The following is a 19280-nucleotide window of genomic DNA, read 5'->3' as shown; positions in this document are numbered from 1 at the left end:
GAGTTAATTATTAACTAGTTAGTTAATTAATTACTGCAGTCAAATTGAAGAGGTTCAGGCTGCGTTCACTGGCAGGACGTCATACTCAAAACATTAACTGGTCTGCACCAAAAAAACATCTTTGGACTGAACAAACCTGTAAAACTACCCGACTTCTCTTAGTTCTTCAGTTTGACTTTAGCTGTCTAAACATGATTAAGAAGCTACTGGAGCTGCTCTTTCTCTGTCATTCTGCATCTCCAGGTAAGTTCATGATTGATAATCAAGAAATTCTAAATTTAAATTTACTTGAGAAGATTATTCTCAGTAAAGTGTGCTAACTTTAAAAAAAACTCACTTGTACTCAGAAATATGACAAGTAGTCAAACAGCTGAATAAATTCTGTTTGTATCTCCATGATATCTTATGAGTCCCAGACTTTTCCAGATGATGTGATGATGAAGGATGTTAAAAATTAAAATGCATGCACAATTAGTCCAAAATTGACTTGTCAACGACTGGCGCCATTACAGATGAGAACAGGGTCACTCTGAGCACGTGACAGACATGAAAGGTCTGGAGAAACTGTGGAAAACATTATGCTGCCTGTAACATCATTCAGCGTGGCGAATTTGGTCACTCATGAGCTGCTGTAACATGAATCAAATGGCTGAATTGCCACCTCACCTACTAATTGTATTCAGGTGTGTTGCAACAGGGACTCATGGACAAATTTCAGGACACTGGCCCTCCAGGACTGGAGTTTGAGACCCCTGCTCTATAGGCTAGTAAACGGCACCCTGGCTGCTATTAGGTATCAGCGTGATACCCTTGGACCCATTGTGAGACCCTATGCTGGTGCAGTGGATCTTGGGTTCCTCCTGGTGCACAACAAAGCCCAGCATTATGATGAAGGAATTGATACCACTGACTGGCCCCCTTGTTCACCTGAACTAAATCCAGTAGAACACCTCAGAGACATTATGTTTTGGTCCATTCGACACTGCTTGGCTGCACCTCAATGGTCCAGGAGTTCAGTGAGGCCCTGGTCCAGATCTGGGAGGAGAACCTTTAATCTACGACGCCATCTGTCGTCTCATTAGAAGCATCACCTACATTGTCAGGCATGCATACAAACACACGGGGCCCCAAAAAATTACTGAGTACCATTTTGAACTGCTGCAATAAAATTTAAAGAAAGCAGACGAGAGTGCCTAGAGTTTTCAGGTGTCTTTGAATTTAGTCCTCTGTAGGTTGATCATTTTCATTTCCATCAAATAATGTTTCATCTTTTTATTTCTAAAACATTACCCAGTCCATATCAGTATTGTTACGTGCCAAGAGATGTGGCTTTGCTTTTGTGTTCTTTTTATTTTTCAGGTGTCAAGCCTCCACCTATTGGCCAGTTCAAAGTTGATTGGCATGTGTCTATTGGCTGGTCTAGGCACAGTGGGCCAATCACTCTCCTGGGATCACTACAAATGAGCAGCTCCCTGGCCAGCTGGTGGCTGCTGGCTTCTGCTTTATGACAAACATCAAACATTTGTGAAAAGGCTTCTTTGTATTGTGTGTGGTGGGAGGCTGGACAGGTAAGCTGGGGTACCCTATACACTGGCTGCAGTTTTAAACTGTTAGACACACTAGGTTATGCGTAGTGATGGGTAGATGAGGCCTCGTGAAGCGTTTCAGCACATTCCCCAAACTGTATCGATACTGTGTCGACACAGTGTTGCTGTTTTGCTCCATACTGACACCTGCTGGACCTTAAATATCATTGCAGGCAACTTACTTCAGACTCGCAACAGACACTGATTCAATGACCTAGTCATACTTGTATACATTGTAAGGTATTGTACTTTCCATGGAATTATTTTATATCTTTTACATTGCAAATATTGTAGACATCTTTAAATATATTGTGAATGACCTTAAGCGAAAATTAAAATGAAAGTATTGTGAATGTAATATTACCCATTTAAATGTAATAGTTTATTATAAATTTCTAATCAGAAAAATACGTTTATCCAATGTTTTTGCATTCAGTCTATTGCGTTTTTTTTTTTTTTTTACACCATTTCCCCAGCTTTGGAAAACTCACAGGCACAGATGAAGCTGGGGTACACAAACTGTAAAGCCAGGTGGAAAAGGTTCAGATAAGATGTCTTCCTATTCCCCCAGTACGTTAAAGGATCCTCTGATCTTGGAATGTTTCTCTCCAACACTCTCCACAATACTAAGGGGTTGGCAGTCCTTTATAATAAAATTCAGGACTGCCTGGTCCAGAACAGTTTTCCTAGATGCTTGATTTCAAAATAATAAAACACATATTAATAAAAAAAATGATGATAAAGCTGTTCAGTGTCAGTATAGGCCTACCTGTGTTCATTCTCGGTGTGTTTGTCTCCTCATTTTCATGTTTGGCTCCTGAATGCCTAAACACTGAGGAGGTGCTTTTGTTTGTGTAAGAAGGTCCGCAGAACAGATGCGACATTTAACCTGCATAAAATGAAATAAATAATTTACAATGCAAGTCACATTGCTGTTTTTCCTATTCTGATAGATTACACTGAAAGAAAGACAGACAAACAGTTACCTTATTTGCAGTTTAAAGATCAAAATGATCCCACACAGCAGAAACATTTCTTTTTCTTTCGGGCTCCATTTTGTTATGGAGATAAAAAAAAAAACACCCAGCACGCCCCTGCGGGCGGTTTATCCTTCAAGCTCGGGTCCTCTACCAGAGGCCTGGGAGCTTGAGGGTCCTGCGCAGTATCTTAGCTGTTCCCAGGACTGCGCTCTTCTGGACAGAGATCTCCGATGTTGTTCCCGGGATCTGCTGGAGCCACTCGCCTAGCTTGGGAGTCACCGCACCTAGTGCTCCGATTACCACGGGGACCACCGTTACCTTCACCCTCCACATCCTCTCGAGCTCTTCTCTGAGCCCTTGGTATTTCTCCAGCTTCTCGTGTTCCTTCTTCCTGATGTTGCTGTCATTCGGAACTGCTACATCGATCACTATGGCCGTCTTCTTCTGTTTGTCTACCACCACTATGTCCGGTTGGTTAGCCACCACCATTTTGTCCGTCTGCATCTGGAAGTCCCACAGGATCTTAGCTCGGTCATTCTCCATCACCCTTGGGGGCATCTCCCATTTTGACCTCGGGACTTCCAGGTTATACTCGGCACAGATGTTCCTGTACACTATGCCAGCCACTTGGTTATGGCGTTCCATGTATGCCTTGCCTGCTAGCATCTTGCACCCTGCTGTTATGTGCTGGATTGTCTCTGGGGCATCTTTACACAGCCTGCACCTGGGGTCTTGCCTGGTGTGATAGACCCCAGCCTCTATGGATCTTGTACTCAGAGCTTGTTCCTGTGCTGCCATGATTAGTGCCTCTGTGCTGTCTTTCAGTCCAACTTTGTCCAGCCACTGGTAGGATTTCTGGATATCAGCCACCTCCTCTATCTGCCGGTGGTACATACCGTGCAGGGGCCTGTCCTTCCATGATGGTTCCTCGCCTTCCTCCTCTTTCTTGGGTTTCTGCTGCCTGAGGTATTCACTGAGCACGCTGTCAGTTGGGGCCATCTTCGTGATGTATTCATGGATGTTTCTTGTCTCATCCTGGACTGTGGTGCTGACACTCACCAGTCCCCGGCCCCCTTCCTTCCGCTTAGCGTACAGCCTCAGGGTGCTGGACTTGGGGTGAAACCCTCCATGCATGGTAAGGACCTTTCTTGTCTTTATGTCAGTGGCTTCTATCTCCTCCTTTGGCCAGTCTATTACCCCAGCAGGGTACCTGATCACGGGCAGGGCGTAGGTGTTGATAGCCCGGATCTTGTTCTTACCGTTCAGCTGACTCCTCAGGACTTGCCTGACCCTCTGCAGGTACTTGGTGGTTGCAGCTTTCCTAGTGGCCTCTTCATGGTTCCCATTCGCTTGCGGGATCCCCAGGTACTTGTAACTGTCCTCTATGTCTGCAATGTTGCCTTCTGGTAGTTCAATCCCCTCAGTTCTGACTACCTTCCCTCTCTTTGTTACCATCCGACTACACTTCTCCAGTCCGAACGACATTCCAATGTCATTGCTGTATAGCCTGGTAGTGTGTATCAGTGAATCGATGTCTCGTTCACTCTTGGCATACAGCTTGATGTCATCCATGTACAGGAGGTGGCTGACAACCGCTCCGTTTCGTAGTCGGTATCCGTAGCCAGTCTTGTTAATGATCTCACTGAGGGGGTTAAGGCCTATGCAGAACAGCAGTGGGGACAGAGCATCTCCTTGGTAGATCCCGCACTTGATGGTGACTTGTGCTATGGGCTTGGAGTTGGCCTCTAGTGTTGTACGCCACATCCCCATTGAGTTCCTGATGAAGGCTCTTAGGGTTCTGTTGATCTTATATAGTTCTAGGCATTCCAGTATCCAGCTGTGGGGCATTGAGTCATAGGCCTTCTTGTAATCAATCCAGGCTGTGCACAGGTTGGTCAGTCTGGTCTTGCAGTCTCGGCTGACTGTTCTGTCTACCAGTAGCTGGTGTTTTGCGCCTCTGGTATTCTTGCCAATCCCTTTCTGTGCCCCGCTCATGTATTGACCCATGTGCCTGTTCATCTTAGCCGATATGATGCCTGACAGGAGCTTCCATGTAGTACTGAGGCAGGTTATTGGTCGGTAGTTGGATGGGACCGGTCCCTTCTTGGGGTCCTTGGGGATCAGGACTGTCCGACCTTCGGTTAGCCATTCCGGGTGTCTCTCGTTAACTAGCAGCTGGTTCATTTGTGCTGCCAGACGCTCGTGGAGTGCAGTCAGCTTCTTCAGCCAGTAGGCGTGAACCATGTCGGGCCCTGGTGCTGTCCAACTCTTCATACTGGAGACCCTTTCTTGGATGTCTGCCACTGTGATGGTTACTGGACCCTGTTCAGGGAGGTTGCTGTGGTCTGCCCTCAGATCCACTAGCCACTGAGCATTGCCGTTATGGGTTGCGTCCTTCTCCCATATGCTCTTCCAGTATTGCTCCGTCTCCGGCCTTGGTGGTGCTGTTCTCTTATTGTTCCCTTGCCACTGAGAGTACACCTTTGCTGGTTCTGTGGAGAACAGCTGGTTTATTCTCCTGCCTTCTATCTCTCTGGTGTACCTCCTCAAGCGGCTGGCCAAGGCTGTGAGTCTTTGCTTGGCAGTTTCCAAGGCCTCAGGTACGGACAGCTTGCTGTATTTCTTATGCGCCTTCTTTGTCGCGCCTTTCTGCAACTCCGTTAGTTGGCTAACCTCCCTTCGTGCTACTTTGATCTTGCCCTCTAGCCTCCTTCTCCAATGAGGGTACTGCCCCTTGTGGCTGTTCAACTTGTAGCCAAGCATCTCACTGATCACTGCTGCCGTAGTGTAGATCAGCTTGTTAGTGTCGGTAATCGTGGTTGTAGGTATCGTCCGTAGTGCTGCATTAACATCATCTAGCAGACCTTCTGAGGGTACTTCACGTAATCTTGGTAACCGGCTACGGGGGATCCAGGTTTCAAGCTTGGCCATGATCCTATCTTTCAGGTCAGTTCCTCTCGCACTCAACGATCCTTCTCCTATCGCACTTGGGGCTATGTACCCAATCTCGGGTGGGGGTGATGATATCTCCCCCCCTGACCTGGCGTCCTGACTCCTCCTTGCCGTAGCATTTATGTTGTACCTCGTCAATCTCTAGCTGTGATAGCAGTCCCTTCTTTCGAATGTTGGAACACTGAGCTACTAGTTGTTTCGCCGTCATTGTGGATGTTGGGTATCGAAGAATCCATAGGCCCCTCATCCTATTCATATAACCCCTTCCGCCAGGGTTACTTGCGTAGTAGCATTCCAACAGCGCCCTGTTTTCATCTCTTGCCCACCGATGCCTTCTTGTTCCAGTAGCCCACTTGTCGTCAGGGTTACCTGAATCATACTGAATAAATCATATTTCAAATCTCTTGTATATTTTACTCTCCTTTATTAACATTATAAACATTGTTTTCCCACAGTGAAACCCTCACTGATGCATTTTCTTACTGGATCCTCTGGAGCTTCAAACATCCCAGACTTTGTGGCTGCTGGAAAGATTGATGGCGTTGAGGCTAGTTACTGTGACACCAGCAACAAAATAATACAGCCAAGACAGGACTGGGTGAAACAAATATTACACCATGAAACTCAACACTCAGAGATGTACACTAATCTCTGTTTTAAGAATCTGCCAGAATTTCTTGAAGAATTAATTTTTACATTGAAGCAGCAGTTCAACCAAACTGGAGGTGCAGTATTTCTTTATAAATATATTATTTATAAATCATGGGCTATATCTAAACAAAACTAAAGCAGAATTAGTTACATTTAGTGTTTCTGGATTGAAGTTTGAAATCCTGAGACACTCCTAATGTGAACATCCATATACATTTACAATACATTTACAGTACTAAATTTCTTCAGTTAAATCATTGGTAGATTTAGATTTTCCTTTAAAAAGTAAAATCAAAACAGTTTTCCTGTTTTTTATAGCTTATAGCCGTGGAAAGAATCTGTTTCTGACTCTTGTCTTTCTGTAGCTTTTTTATTGTAATCTTAATCAATCAGGTCTAAGAAAATGTTGACAGATTGTCTGACTGGAATCATGAGCATAACATGAATGTTGAAAATAGCACAGTCCACACTATCACCATGGTTTGTTGAAACATCTGTTTTCTCTTTCTCTGTTCAGGTGTCCACATTGTACAGAGGATTGATGGCTGTGAATTTTGCATCCTTTAAATTCACATTGGCATTAAAAGGTTTTACAAGTGTGTACACTGCCTGCTTTCATTTTAGACTAATAGCAACCACTTCCACAAAAATCCCCAAAAACGCAAATATGCATCCTCATACTTCATCTAAAGTAGCTCCATTTAAACAGTGTAATTTCAGTGCAGGTTTAGAGTTTGATGCTATAATTATAATAAATAAAACATATTAAATTATTTCTTTGCATAAGTACTTGTAACTCAGTTGCCTAAAACCTGCAGCAGATAGGGGATGCAGTTTTCCTAAATAATAATGTTTTACATTTTTGCAATTTTTTTCTTTTTCTTATTAACCAAGCTGACTTTTGCAACTTAACTGAAGCAGCAGAAGTAGTATTCATAAAAAATAAATCTCTCTAAAGTATCTAAAACCAGAGTTTGGGTCCTGTCTTGTTTGTTATGCTTTCAGGTGGAATCCAGTGTGCATGCCATGGGAAAAACAGAGAGACTGTAGGAGGAACACAGTCTGTTTAATGTTTAATTTTTTCTGACTCAGACAACTTTGGCCCAGCCTAAAAGAAAATAGAACATGAACAAGTCACGTAACCACTTGCAGTTGTTTTTTGTCTGTTGTTTTTCTTGTGTTAATGAATGTGAAAATGGAAAAAAAGATGAAGTGTGTGCTTATATTACTCCTCTGTTGTCATGCTGCATCTCCAGGTAAGATATTTCAAGTTTTTCTTTAAAAATATTTCTCTTGACTTACAGCAAATTGCATTTTAAGAGACTTGGTCTTTTAGTTTTGCTATGAGCTGTCGCCATTTTACACCTGACATGGACTACTAACAACACCTAACTAGTCAAAAAGACACAGGGAGTTATTTAAGCATATAGAAGAGGAATTTTAGATCAACAGCTGTGGCTATGCTTTTACAGATCTTTTGTTCAAAGTATCCTCTCTTGTGACATCCTTGTTTTTCACAAACTGGACTGTAGCTGAAAGGAAAGCACTACAGAGTGTTATTAAATCAGTACAGAACATTATAAACACAGTTAGCTTATTTACAATAAAAATAGTTAACTTAGCAGGTTACTTGATATTTTATTTTCTATTTTATCTTTTTAACTTACACAATGTGATGAAAATGTTTCTTTTCTTTTATGTATTCATTATATGTTTTAGTAATATCACTTTTGGGTCATTTAAAAGGTACACATACTAAAGAGCACTCAGCTTTAACTTTATTGCACACACACAGTTACACCTCTGAGAAAGTTGGTGACACCATGTGGGGGGAAATTCAACAGGTGTGAAGCCTTTTGTTCTGTGTCCTTAAGGATGGGGGGGGGGCAACGGGCAATCACTGTAATTGGAGATCAGGATATAAAATCTCTCCTCTTTTGGAGAGGGTCAAGGGTACATCTGATTGCATCTGCTTTACTGTATTTAAAGATGACTGTGCTGTTCATCTTCAGAGACTACTATCAGTCCCCTGTTGAATGGCCATTCTCTCTCTCAAGATTGAGATTTAAAGGTGTTAATTTAATTAATTAAAATGGTGAATCTGAGACAAGTTTTAGTTTTTAACCTTCTTAAATGGTACAGAAAGTGTATAATAGAAATGTCATCTGATTTTGTCCTGCCAATTTTACAGTAAAACACTCCCTGAAGTTTTTCTCCACTGTAACCTCTGGAGTCCAGAGTATCCCAGAGTTTGTGGCTGGTGCACTTGTTGATGAAGTTCAGATAGGTGACTTCAACAGTGTAAGAGGAGCAGAGCTAAAGAAAGACTGGATTAAATTCTTTGAGGATCATCCGCAGCACCTGGAGTGGTATAGTTTGCAATCTCTGGACAGTCATCACTTCTTCAAGGCTACCATTGAGACTTTGAGGCAACTTTTGAACCAAACTGAAGGTACTGATTTGTTTCACTTGTTACTGCTGAAATATGATCATGATTTGTTTTAAAAAGTGTAATTTTTATTTTAAAAAGCCTTTATTTTTTGCATTTGTATTGTTGATTTGTCCCAAAGGTGCAGTTTCACTATGCTGTGCTGACATCTTACTGCTTTATCACAGTTACTGTTACTTTCTCTCTTTTCAGGTGTTCATATCATGCAGAGACTGAATGGCTGTGAGTGGAATGATGAGACTGGTGAGGTTAATGGGTTCAATCTGTACAGTTATGATGGAGAAGACTTTCTAGCATTGGACCTGCAGACACTGACATGGATCACTCCAAAACCACAGGCTGTCCTCACCAAACTGAGATGGGATGCTCAAAAAGATCGATTAAAATTAAACAAAAACTTTTTAGGTCATCGGTGCCCTGAGTTTTTAAAGGAGTATTTGCAGTATGGCAGGAGCTTTCTGCAGACAGCAGGTAGAATTACAGAATCTGATTAAACATAATAGAACAGAAAATTAATATGGATTTCTTGCTTGAAAAGTAAAATAAAATTCAAAAAAGAATGTGACAACTGCCAGTCTCTCTCCAGTTCTTCCCTCAGTGTCTCTCCTCCAGAAGACTCCCTCCTCTCCAGTCAGCTGCCACGCTACAGGTTTCTATCCTGACAGAGGTTTGATGTTCTGGAGGAAAGATGGAGAGGAGCTTCATGAAGGTGTAGATCCTGGAGAGATCCTCCCCAACAATGATGGGACCTTCCAGATGAGTGTTGATTTGAAACTTTCATCAGTCACACCTGAAGACTGGCAGAGGTACGATTGTGTGTTTCAGTTCTCTGGTGTGAACGAGGACATCATCACCAAACTGGACAAAACGGCGATCAGGACCAACTGGGGTAAGACTGGATCCTGCAGGGTTTGAAAACTGCAGTTTGATATTATGAAGTTGTTAACTAAACAGCTTAGTTGTCAAATTTAATTCTAAATGCCATTCTTATCGATCAATAAAGACAAGTCTTTACAAGTGTAGCATAAGTCTGGCGTAAAAATGGGATCTCATACTGGGTTAAAGTAATGAAGTACCATTTGCATTATGGTGTATCACTACTTCAGTGTGCACAAGACGCGTAACTAATGCTTAAGGAATGATGTTTTGATGGCTTTGTGTGACATTCAGACTCATCAACTATCAGGTCCTTGATTTTCTCTCCACTTATTCTTTAGTAACTGCACACATTTTTGTTCAGTATTATAAGTGTTGTCATATTTTGTTCAACAGAAAAGCCCACTGACATGGGAACCTTCATCGGTGCTGCAGTGATTGTTCTAGCTTTCACCATCATCACAGCTGTGACATTCTTGACCTACATAAATAAAAAATGTGAGAAATCTAAAGTTTAGTTCAAATTCATGTCAAGTAAAATGATTATAGGGCAGTAGAATGATGAGGTGAGAAGAAAATAATCAAATTATAAAGGAAATTGACACAAAATATTTGCACAATCAAGAAACAACGAATTAAAAAAAATTACAACAGATATGGTTTATTTTAGTTTGTTTCAACCAAATGTTCTGCATCCTGTAAGTAATGTAGAACATTTATTAGAGATATAATATGCATTATTTAATTGAAAACAAAGTACAGACTTGTTCTTTTTTGTTACACATGATCTGATCACTTGAACAGCACTGATCTCACTTTCATAGCTGGGAAGCAAGGGCCATGTATTCAATAATCACTACAAATTACACCCTTGAAAAGGCTAAAATATGTGTAAACTGTATGCTTTTGATCTTCCAGCTCCTGACGATGGCTCTGAGCAGTCTGAGAGACTAGATCCACAACGCTGACTGTCCTAAGAAGTTCTTCACTCCGCTCTCTGTATGACTTTCCTCCAGCTGCTGCCGTCACCTCAGTGTTTCAAATACATATGTTAAAAACACCAGTGAATAAATTAGGCACAGGTAATGATCACATTCTGCTGCACTTGTTGTAAATTAGTGCATGGTCAGACATCTGTATGCAGCTCCTGTGTGTACATTTCATGCATTTGTGATTTTATTTTGCTTCAGTATGTAGTCATGGCATCGATGCAGCGGTATCACAAGTCTTCTACAAAGCAAAACTAACTTTATTGATGGATATGTATCTGATGATGACCGTTTGTTAGAACTGAAGTGTGTAATTTTATTGAGAAATTGGAAATGTACAAAGCATGTGGTATTTTCCAAATGACACCAAAATATCTGAAGGATGACAGCAACAGACTCTCATTTGGAAATAAAATTTTGTCATTTTATTATTTCATCATATAGTTCTATGAAAATGACTAGCCCTTATTTTGCTGGATTTGATTTGTGAGGTCACATGATCTTGATCTTTGACCACCCCTGGGCTATGTCCTAAGATCAAAAACATACAGTTACAACGGAAATAGGAAAAAACAAAACAGAAATAGGAAAAACGAAAACAGAAATAGGAAAAAACAGATTTCCAAAAGCACAAGGGAAGTGTTTCTGGGGAGACAATAACCTGACGGACCAGTTGCAGGAACCAAAATAGACAGAAGACACATAAAAGAAGTGGAGGATCTATCGGTTTTGTGAGGAAAGAAAAGATGAGAGGTAAGTTTGTTAGCCTAACTATTAGCCAGAAAAACCGTCATCAGTATTACATGAATCATGATAAAACACACCTACCATGTTTTGGGTTCCTGCAACTGGTCCGTCGGGTTATTGTCTCCCCAGAAACACTTCCGTTGTGCTTTTGGAAATCTGTTTTTTCCTATTTCAGTTTTCGTTCTTCCTATTTCAGTTTTCGTTTTTCCTATTTCTGTTGTGTTTTGTGTGCTTTTGCAGCATTTTTCTTATTGCTGTTTTCTTAAGTTGCAGTCCGTTTGGCCTCTCAGGGCCACCGTACATCACTTGAAATAAGACACAATCAGCTGCAGAGTAACATTTCAGTGAGATAAAGGAACTTGTTTTTAGACAGTGCATCTTGGATCTGGAGAATTTTCACTTGCTCAATTGGCAGATTTTTTCACTTAATACAAGATATTGACATAAGTAAAAAAAATCTGCCAGTGAAAATTCTTGAAGATGCACTGAATCACATGACCCCCTATGAACAAGGACTTTGCAACAATTGGTTGAAACATTACAATTAGATTTTGTTCCTATTAATTTTATATATTTATTTGTGTTTCTTTCATTTTAATTCTAAATTTTATTTTGATTAAAAATAGTTCATATACTTTTTATTTTGGTTTAAGTAAAGAATGTTGCTTCAGTTTTTGTTTTTTCTATTTTTTTCAGCTATAATATTTTCACACTGTAATTTGTAGTTACACCAAACCATTTAAAAACATTACACAATATTTGCGTATTTGTACAATGTGACTTGAGCTGAGCTTTGATGCTCTAATAAAAAATGTTCTCTGATGTTTTTTTTTTTGTTTTTTTAATGTGAACATTTCTGTCTATCACTGATTTAAATGGATTCATTGTTTTCTCACTCTGAATGTTGTAAATTGCCTTCTGGCTTTAGCTGGGAGCATACAGATTCCTGATATTGTCAAGGCTCTGAGTCTTGGGTGTGTGTGTCCTTGTGTCTTGTTTCCCTTTTCTATTTAATGTTGCCTTTCTTGTGTTTCTATGTTACTCCTGTCTCTCGTGTGTATTTATGTATGTTCTCCACTGCCCGTTTTGCCTCTCTCCTTCTCTCTCCAGCTCTCTCTCTCTTTCCCTCCATGACTCGTCTCCCTTCCCTCTTTGTGTTTCCTTCCTCTGTCTCCCCAGTCAATCCTCTTCTAATGTGCGTTCCTGCCTGTGTCTTGCTGTGTGTTTTAGGTTGCGTCTTAGTGTTTTATTTTGACAGTCTCTCGTTTTGTGTTCGTCCCAGCTTTGTTCCCATGTGTTTCCACTTCCCTCGTCACCCCTCTGTGTTTTAAGTGTGTGAGTTTTCCATTGTTCATTGTCAGGTTGTCTGTTCGTCATGTTCAGGTAATCGTGTTTAAGTGGTTCATATCCAGGGTTCATGTTGTCATGTCATGATATTCCAGTGTTTAGTCCAGTTAGTTTAGTTCTCCCAGTGTAGTCCAGTTAATTTAGTTCTCCCAGTGTAGTCCAGTTAGTTTAGTTCTCCCAGTGTAGTCCAGTTTATTTAGTTCTCCCATTTTAGTTCTAATTCTTTTTGATTTTGTGAAAAAATTTGCAAGAGTTGAGAAAAACTGCTTTATAAATAAAATATTGGGATATTTTATCTTCTATACTTTAGCTCAGCAAACATATTAAATATGTGGATGTATTAACCAAAAATGTCTATTATGCCCAAATTTGACAAAATTTATGTAAAGCCCCATTGATTACGACAACAATTAGGCACTATCTGAACATTATTCCACCAATAATTTTCTTTATTAAAACCTGTGTCTCAAATAGGTTAACTTTCATGCGAATACACACAAATAATATCAGAAATTGCATTCAGATAGAAGACATGAAATGAGGCCAAAGATCATATTTAATGTAAAGTGAATTTGAGTGAGATTCAGGATCCATCTGATCTGCTGAGCTGTTGTCATAGAGGTTTCTCAATACCACAAAAAAATAAAAAAATAAAAAATCTAATTTAGTGGAAATATATACACTGCTCAAAAAATAAAGGGGACACTTAACATAATGTAACTCCAAGTCAATCACACTTCTGTGAAATCAAACTCTCCACTTAGGAAGCATTACTGATTGACAATCAACTTCACATGCTGTTGTGCAAATGGAATAGAAAAAAGGTGGAAATTATAGGCAAGTATCAAGACTTCCTCAATAAAGGAGTGATTCTGCAGGTAGTGACCACAGACCACTTCTCAGTACCTGTGCTTTCTGCCTGATGTTTTGGTCACTTTTGAATGCTGGTGGTGATTTTGCTCTAGTGGTAGCATGAGACGGAGTCTACAACCCACACAAAAGGCTGAGGTAGTGCAGCTCATCCTGGATGTCACATCAATGTGAGCTGTGGCAAGAAGGTTTGCTGTGTCTATCAGTGTAGTGTCCAGAGCATGGAGGTGCTATCAGGAGACAGGCCAGTGTAACAGGAGACATGTATGCAGTCGTAGGAGGGCAACAACCCAGAAGCAGGACCGCTACCTCCACCTTTGCGCAAGGAGGAACAGGAGGAGCACTGTCAGAGCCGTGCAAAATGACCTCCAGCAGGCCACAAATTTGCATGTGTCTGCTCAAACAGTCAGAAACAGACTCCATGAGGATGGCATGAGGGCCTGACGTCCACAGGTGGGGGTTGTGCTTACAGCCCAACACCGTGCAGGACGTTTGGCATTTGCCAGAGAACTCCAAGATTGGGAACTTCGCCACTGGCGCCCTGTGCTCTTCACAGATGAAAGCAGGTTCACACTAAGCACATGTGACAGATGTGAAAGAGTCTGGAGACGCCGTCGAGAACGTTCTGCTGCCTGCAACATCCTCCAACATGACCGATTTGGCAGTGGGTCAGTAATGCTGTGGGGTGGCATTTCTCACCCAAAGAAATGCAAAGGTTCCCCAGACCTGAATCCAACTGAGCACATCTGGGACATCATGTCTCGCTCCACCCACCACAGATTGTCCAGGAGTTGGCGGATGCTTTAGTCCAGGTCTGGGAGGAGATCCCTCAGGAGACCATCCACCACTTCATCAGGAGCATACCCAGGCATTGTAGGGAGGTCGTACAGGCACGTGGAGGCCACACACACTACTGAGCCTCATTTTGATGTGTTTTAAGTTGGATCAGCCCATAGTGTGTTTTTCCACTTTAGTTGTGAGTGTGACTCCAAATCCAGACCTCCATGCGTTGCTAAATTTGATTTACATTGATAATTTTTGTGCGATTTTGTTGTCAGCACATTCAACTATGTAAAGTACAAAGTATTTAATAAGAATATTTCATTCATTCAGATCTGGGATGTCTTATTTTTGTGTTCCCTTTATTTTTTGGAGCAGTGTATATAATCTACCCGATAACATACCTCCAGTTTGGTTTAAGTCCTGCTTGAAGCTGTTAATATCATCTTTTACAGACCTGCTGTTAATGCATACAGTACTGTCGCTAATCTTCCTTAAACTCTCTGAACCAGTCTTGTCAGGGCTCTCTTGAGTTCATGTTACTGTCACAGTAACATAAGATAATCTGGGAAGGGTTTATAAAGATCCCACTTGAAAATAACTGAATCAGACTGTGTTAGCTTTAGTTTACTGACCCATAAGAATATATCTGAAAACACATAGAAGTTTAACAATCCAAGAGTATTTACATTTCATTCCACTTTAAACAGTTACAACATGAACATGTAGTAAGGATTATTATTATTATTTGTACTGTTCATATTCAAGTATATTTTGCAAACTGTTTCCCTTTAAATTACAGGAGACCAGGTAAAGTATACTCAGGAACACAGCCAATCTTAACATTATTAATAACTATAATGTAGTTATTAATAACGTAGGTTCGAGATATAGGTGACCCGTGACCTGTGGATAAGTGGAAGAGAATGGCTGGATGGAGAAGTTTACAATCATTCAGTTAACTCTTTCAACAGCTTAGAAATTCCCAAACGGTCATGCCATAGCGTCAGAAGCTGTAGGGCTACATGACTAAAGTATCTTCTGGCCTTTTGGAATGTAATAAAAAGAACTGTAATTACTCTTATGCAAGTATTTCAGATTCTTTTCCCTAGTACTTATTAAATATTGAGCTATGACTATGTGATTTTTCTTTTTGTAACATCCAAAAAAAAGATGAAAATCTTCTATATATGCCTGAGTTTTATTTGGTATGAATGAACTATATTTGGTAAAATGCTGTGTTGGTGGTTCTAAAGGTGGGCACACTTATCCTGCACTATACCAGACCAGGAGCTTTTCAGCAAAATGAAGATGCTGTTCCTCCAATAATGTTAAATTAAATATTGAAAATGTTTTCAAGAGATCATATAAAAGCTATTCATCACTCAACAAGTCCCTGTAAGACTTACAGGGACTTGTTGAGTGATGAATATCTACGCACTTACAATGTAAGTGCTCAAATGAATAGAATACTCACTCTAACATGTTACAGTTTCAGTGTTACCTGTTTTTCCTGACATGCTGCCTGCAAAGCAAACTGTCTCAGTCACACAGATCTGAAAAACTCAGACGTGCAAAAGCCGGTTTAGAGTTCGGTAATGCAATTAAATGTGTAACAGTCATATATTTGGTTTGTTGTTGTGTTATGGCTCCACCCAAACACCTGAAACGAGTCTTTTAGCACTCTTAATCTTTTCTCTCTTCATCTCACCACCTCTCTCACCATGCAATTAAAAACCTGTTTCTATCTTTAGATTTTGACTTTTACTTTTGCTTCATGTGTTCAAAGAGACATTGGCTAAAGGCATGTCATTTATCATCAGCTCATCTGATACAGATTTTGCTCAGATCCAGTTTCAAAATAACTGAATGCACTTCAACTTAAGGAGTATTTGAGATAACAGCAACTTATATATTATATTATACACATTTTAGGGAATGTTATGGGTGGAAAAAAGTTCAATAATGTCTGGATTTTATAGTGAGGAATTGAGTAGAAGTCACTGTGGGAACAATAAGATCTCTCTAGTCACTGTAGTAATGTTACTGTAGTACAACCAAAACCCTTTCATTGAGTTCAACTTTTAGGATGTCTCAGTAGTAAGGAATGACAGTAGTCATAGAAATATCTATATTAGCTTTCTAGTATCAGACTGAGTCAGGATATTGTTAATTTTGCCCATGCAGAGGGTTGATGTGACAGAAGAGGATGCCAGGAATAAGGCGAGATGGAGGCACTATGATCCACTATGTTCACCTCTAAAGGGAGCAGAAGAAGAAGCAGAGCAGATGAAAAAAACACTTCTACACATTTGTTTAACTTGAATTTTAAAGGACGTATTTTGGTCCAAATCGACTCCAGGGGCCCTCGCAGTAATACTGGGGCCAAGACACTGACATCCAGAGTAGTGTCTATCAGAGGGCTTTGTTTTGAAACTAGATTCACTTGATACTGAGCGATAGTGAAGAAAATTGGTAGCAGAAAGTTTCCAAGTAAAGGGATTACGAATGCAGAGGAAAAATAGTTACTCTATGCAATTTTGAAGTGCTTAATATTGAGTGATGTTTTGAGTCTCTACGTGTAACCGGTGTGTTCCTGCATTGTGTCTGACAATGAAAGGTAAAAAGAAAGACCTCCAAGTAAATAACTTGCCCGCTCCAGCTCCTATAACCAAATATAAACAGGTGGGACTAGAGTTAGCCCACTACAACTTCCAAGCTAGCAAGAACTATCTGTTCATGCTAGCATTAACAGTGCCTATACACATACGTGGCACACACATATCACATATTCACAGCATCTAGTAAAGACAGGTGCAATGATGACAATAATGAACTAAAACACACAATCAAAAACATCAGGGTAGATAAAGATATAATTAGTGTTGGAAAAGAAATGACACCAACCTCTCTCACAGGGGAATTGTAGAAAAGGGGAGAGGCCAAAGGGGGACCCCAAATTTATAGGGTTGCACCAAAGAAGAAGAAGAAAAGGATGAGGAGGGGCTCTAACTGATAATGAGGTTGGGGTTCAGAACACATTTTGTGTAATTATAACAATAAGTAATTTATGACCCAGCTACATATGCTGTTAGTCTGAAATTAGTCTGTGAAAACAATTTCATTTGTAATTTGAACAAATTAAATGTATAAATTTTTAAAGGTGCTGTACATTGTTATATATACTTACTTGATAAGTTATGATTTAATACAAACTAAATGAGTTGGTTTTAATGCCAAAATCACAATCACCAGAAGGTTTGCTTTTATTTTGAAATCAGGTAGTTTCCTGTGGGGGCTGGCTTTACCGCAGTTTGAAGGCAAGAAAAAACAGACTTTCATGATAAACACAGCAACACAAAAGCAACATGAAGACTGTGTATATATTACTCCTCTGCTCTAATGTGGTAAGTCCGGGTAAGAGTTCACTTTATTATTACAGCTTGAATATGGTTAATTGCAGACGACAAACATTTTTTTTATGAGTTGTCATTTTATGTACTTCTCCTTATGCTTACCAGTGGGGCTCTGAAGAAATGTGATAAGCACCCTGTGTATAGTATGTGTAAAGTGTTGTTAAGTTCATGAGAAATGACAGTTTGGAAAGTAGTTCCTCCTTTCATTGTCCTATTTGTATAGTGTTAAATTAGTCCACATGCATAGGAACACATAAAATGATTTGTTTGTTTTTTCAAATAAAGCAAACAGCTGATTCTGTTCATCAGGACGTAGCGTTCTCAGTGGGAGAAATGTTTCATCACTCATCCAAGTGACTTCTTCAGTCTCAGCTGACTGCAGGTTTCCCCAACCTTATAAATAGTAAAGTTGAATAACAACCGAAACTTGCATAATTGCCAAACAATAAGCCACAATTATTTTTTCAAATTGTCCTGGTCACAGATAAATGATTGCAGCCATTCCCAAACTCTGTGAATGGTGAAATGTCAGGATCAAAGGTTGTTATGCTGCTTTTAAAGTTGGGGAAACCTGCAGTGAACAGACATCACTGTCGCTCATCCTCTGAAGTATCTGGCAGTTTAATGTTCATGTCACCATTCTCCTACGAGAGCAGACTAATGACCTTTTATGATCCCCTTTATCAAATATTAAATTTAAAAGCTTAATGTGATCTAGTTGAGAGGTGATGAGCTATCAAGGCCATTTTTTTTTTTTTTGTAAAAACAAAAAACACAGGTATTCAGGGGAAATCCAATATCCATTACCACTTCAACGCAGCTTATATTTGTCGTCCCTTCCAAGCTCAAATAAATCAGGTGATATAATCAGGTGATCTGTGCACTGGCATGGTCTGTAAGTTAGCGAAAACAATGCCATGAATATTCATAGACATTTTTATGCACAGGTTTGTTTGTTTTTTTGAAAGTGTCAGGGATCAGATTTGTGAAGCTAAACTTATAAATGTGTGTGTTAATTATCATCATTTGTTCAGGTTTGGGTACACACATTTGTAAGTATTCAAAAGTACACATATCATTGTACATGCTTCATAATTGATCACACACACCTGCTGTAGAGTCTTATGTCACTTTTACTAAAACCTTAATAATCATATTTGAACTGAATCATACTGAATTAATTGTATTTCCGATTAATGTTTATATATTTTATTTATCCATCCATCCATCCATTCGCTTCCGCTTATCCTTTCCAGGGTCGCGGGGGGCGCTGGAGCCTATCCCAGCTGTCATAGGGCGAGAGGCGGGGTACACCCTGGACAGGTCGCCAGTCTGTCGCAGGGCCAACACACAGGGACAGACAACCATTCACACTCACATTCACTCGCACATTCACACCTAGTGACAATTTCGATTATCCAATTAACCTATCCCCACAAGCTGCATGTCTTTGGACAGTGGGAGGAAGCCGGAGTACCCGGAGGGAACCCACGCAAACACGGGGAGAACATGCAAACTCCACACAGAAAGACCCTGGCCTGATGGTGGAATTGAACTCAGGACCTTCTTGCTGTGCGGCAACAGTGCTAACCACCGTGCCACCGTGTTAATTATCATCATTTGTTCAGGTTTGGGTA

At 40.3% G+C, this 19280-nt stretch overlaps 1 long non-coding RNA gene across 1 annotated transcript; it reads left to right on the top strand.

The window, feature by feature from the left end:
* The first annotated feature begins 124 nt into the window (after positions 1–124).
* Positions 125–10919, top strand: LOC102078128 (major histocompatibility complex class I-related gene protein). Its single transcript, XR_002057986.2, has 10 exons — positions 125–243; positions 1360–1568; positions 5974–6243; positions 6687–6765; positions 7175–7425; positions 8361–8621; positions 8811–9089; positions 9205–9507; positions 9891–9992; positions 10413–10919. It is a non-coding gene; the product is annotated as a major histocompatibility complex class I-related gene protein (long non-coding RNA).
* The last annotated feature ends 8361 nt before the right edge of the window (positions 10920–19280 follow it).

This window comes from Oreochromis niloticus, linkage group LG22 (assembly GCF_001858045.2).
Source record: "Oreochromis niloticus isolate F11D_XX linkage group LG22, O_niloticus_UMD_NMBU, whole genome shotgun sequence".
Classification (NCBI taxonomy): Eukaryota; Metazoa; Chordata; class Actinopteri; order Cichliformes; family Cichlidae; genus Oreochromis; species Oreochromis niloticus.
The sequence above is the reverse complement of the archived record's forward strand: the minus strand, read 5'-3'. Positions and strand labels throughout refer to the sequence as shown.